Genomic DNA, 2,500 nt, shown 5'->3' with positions numbered 1-2,500 from the left:
CCAACTAAAGAAAAGAACGCAAGTTATATTACGTAAGGTATGATGGCCAAAACGAACGTCAAAGCTATGGTACGGGTAAGCAGAATGGTAGTGGTTGGTTATGAAGGTGGGAATTGTGGTGTAATAGAAATCGCCGCAATGTGGCCTTAAGTGGCTGTGCTCCTAGGCCTGATGATGGTCATTGTCACGGTGATAGCGATGGTAACTGACTGTTACACATACGTTGTTAGTAAGAGCACTTTTCAGTTCAGTGTTGAAAAACCAAAAGCAAACTAATGATTACTCTGGCCACTCAAAAAGGACACAGCCAATCCCGTGAATCAGTCAAAAGTCGAAGTCATCTGCAGCCAACGCAAAGCGCGGGAAAACGTGTATGAGCGAGTCGCAATTGGTTCTGGTTATGTTAACTTCTCATTGGTTGAAAAAGTGGCACGAGTGTAATTTTTTTTAAAGAATCACTTAATACAAAACCAAAGAAAGTGGAATTTACTTTCAACACTTCAGTGAAACCCAATCCAATATAAGTACTGACAAAGTTATGATTTATACTTTATTTTGAGCAATTCATAAAATCAATGCAATGTAAATAATGTATGTAAATATCGCAATTTATTAAAGCAAACGCTGTATTGTAAATAGTGTATAGTGAAGGTTGCATACAAATTGAATCCTTAGCATTGTGTGTTCAATAATGAATACAAATAAAATGATCCATTATAAACATCGTTAACTCTTTACCTGAGGATATGTTGCCATTGTCCTGGGTTAGGCGATCCAGTCTTTGCCATAGCAAGCCCAGTCAGCAACACAACAACTACAATGTGAACCAGCACCAAGTATTCCACCCAATGGTTACTGTGTCCTGCCCAGTACACAAATGGTAATGCCAGAAGAGGAAGTGCACAGCAGATCTCAACCAGGGATGGTAGTACGTACTGCACACAAAAAAAACATTTACAGTGCTGATGAGTCAGTGTTTCATATACATATACATTGAAGACAACGTTAGCGATGATAAAGGTCGCTGATAATGATATAGTTGAAAGATCAAAGGGACACTTTCACCATTTTCAGCATGATTTTGGAAATCTCAAAAACACATATATCGATCTGTGTAAGATGAACAATAATGGGTTTACTTTGTAGAGCAGTACTGGATAAATGATTAGAACCCATTAGGAAGTGAGGATGGCTAACGATAGCGAGGATGGAAACGGATTGTGATATGGATTTTTGAAAAAGCGTCAGGATGTCCGTTTTTCAAAGGTTCAAGTGTGGCTCGAAAATTGTTGAAATTTGCAAAATTGTGGCTGCAGTGTGGACTTTCTTCAAGAAATTGCTTTCAATCATTTAGTTAGAGCTAATTGAGTTCTTAATACATAAATTTAGGGACCATTTCGTGAATTTGTAACAGTTTTAAAAACGTATATCGTGAAGATGTCCCTTTAAGCCCGGGGAGAGTCCCATATAAAAAAGATGTCTTCTAACCCCTAAAAAGCACGACGAGCACCCATCTTCTTTATATGGGAGTTCCCCCGGAAGATGAAACTGACACCGTTAACATACCTGCTTTATCTTTCCAGCTGTACTTTTTGTTCGGTCTTGACAGTGATACTGATCACTTATCATCTCATCTCCCATCCCAATTCCCAGTAAGTTTAACAGGTCCAGCACCATATCCAGTCCACTCTCATAGCTCCCCATGTCATAGCTCACAGCAGCTCCAGATATCGCCATTGCAGTAGACAATCTCATGTGTTTTGGCTCAAAACATCGGCTCAATTCAGATGGTTTTTCCCAATAACTCCCAATAAGCTCGACTCCATCGGGTGAAAATGAAATCAGCTGATGACTTGATTTCGCACCGCTGCTAATCTGCCAGTCGTTGACTGTAATGTTACTTATGAATGTGGGTGAAATATGCTTGAGATCGTCAAGTTTCAGTTCTTTCTTTGCATCTTCCTCACCGCCCTGCTGCTTGATAAGTTTGTAAATACCCTTAGCTGGTCTTGCACAGTTAGGGAAGACATCTTGCCATCGGCATCTTGCTGCTTTCTCGAAGAACGCGTCAGACAGTCGATATCTGTAAAAAAGAAAAAAAAACTGTTTGTTTCACCCGCGCCTTGACGATGAAGGGAAGTCTGCAAGGTCAAGCTCTGTAAAAATAAAAATAACCAGCTGCCATCGCTAGTTGTCTGCCATTGAGGTCTTTTTTACATGTTGTATACGATGGAAGTGCGCTTTTTAACAAGAATTTCGTTTTCAAATTCCACTTCTTTGTGCCGGTTTCAGATTCTAGGCGTATCTAAAGCTCAGTGATACTAGGCCGACCCTTAGTAAAGACTCCTGGATACTGTCCTCCTCCCAACCCTTCACCAGATATTTTGCTTACAGCAGTCACTCCTCAACTTTCTAGTTTCAATCATTACACCTGGAAATGTTATAGAAAGAGGAAACATCTTACCTGATTTTTATCTCCTGATTTCTAAGAATATTAATC

At 39.8% G+C, this 2,500-nt stretch overlaps 1 pseudogene; it reads right to left on the bottom strand.

Moving 5' to 3' along the window:
- LOC138038023 (uncharacterized) overlaps window positions 1–2,500 on the bottom strand; it is a 7,978-nt pseudogene that overhangs the window by 2,846 nt on the left and 2,632 nt on the right.

The sequence above is a fragment of the Montipora capricornis genome, chromosome 2, assembly GCF_036669925.1.
Source record: "Montipora capricornis isolate CH-2021 chromosome 2, ASM3666992v2, whole genome shotgun sequence".
Taxonomy (NCBI): Eukaryota; Metazoa; Cnidaria; class Anthozoa; order Scleractinia; family Acroporidae; genus Montipora; species Montipora capricornis.
The sequence above is the reverse complement of the archived record's forward strand: the minus strand, read 5'-3'. Positions and strand labels throughout refer to the sequence as shown.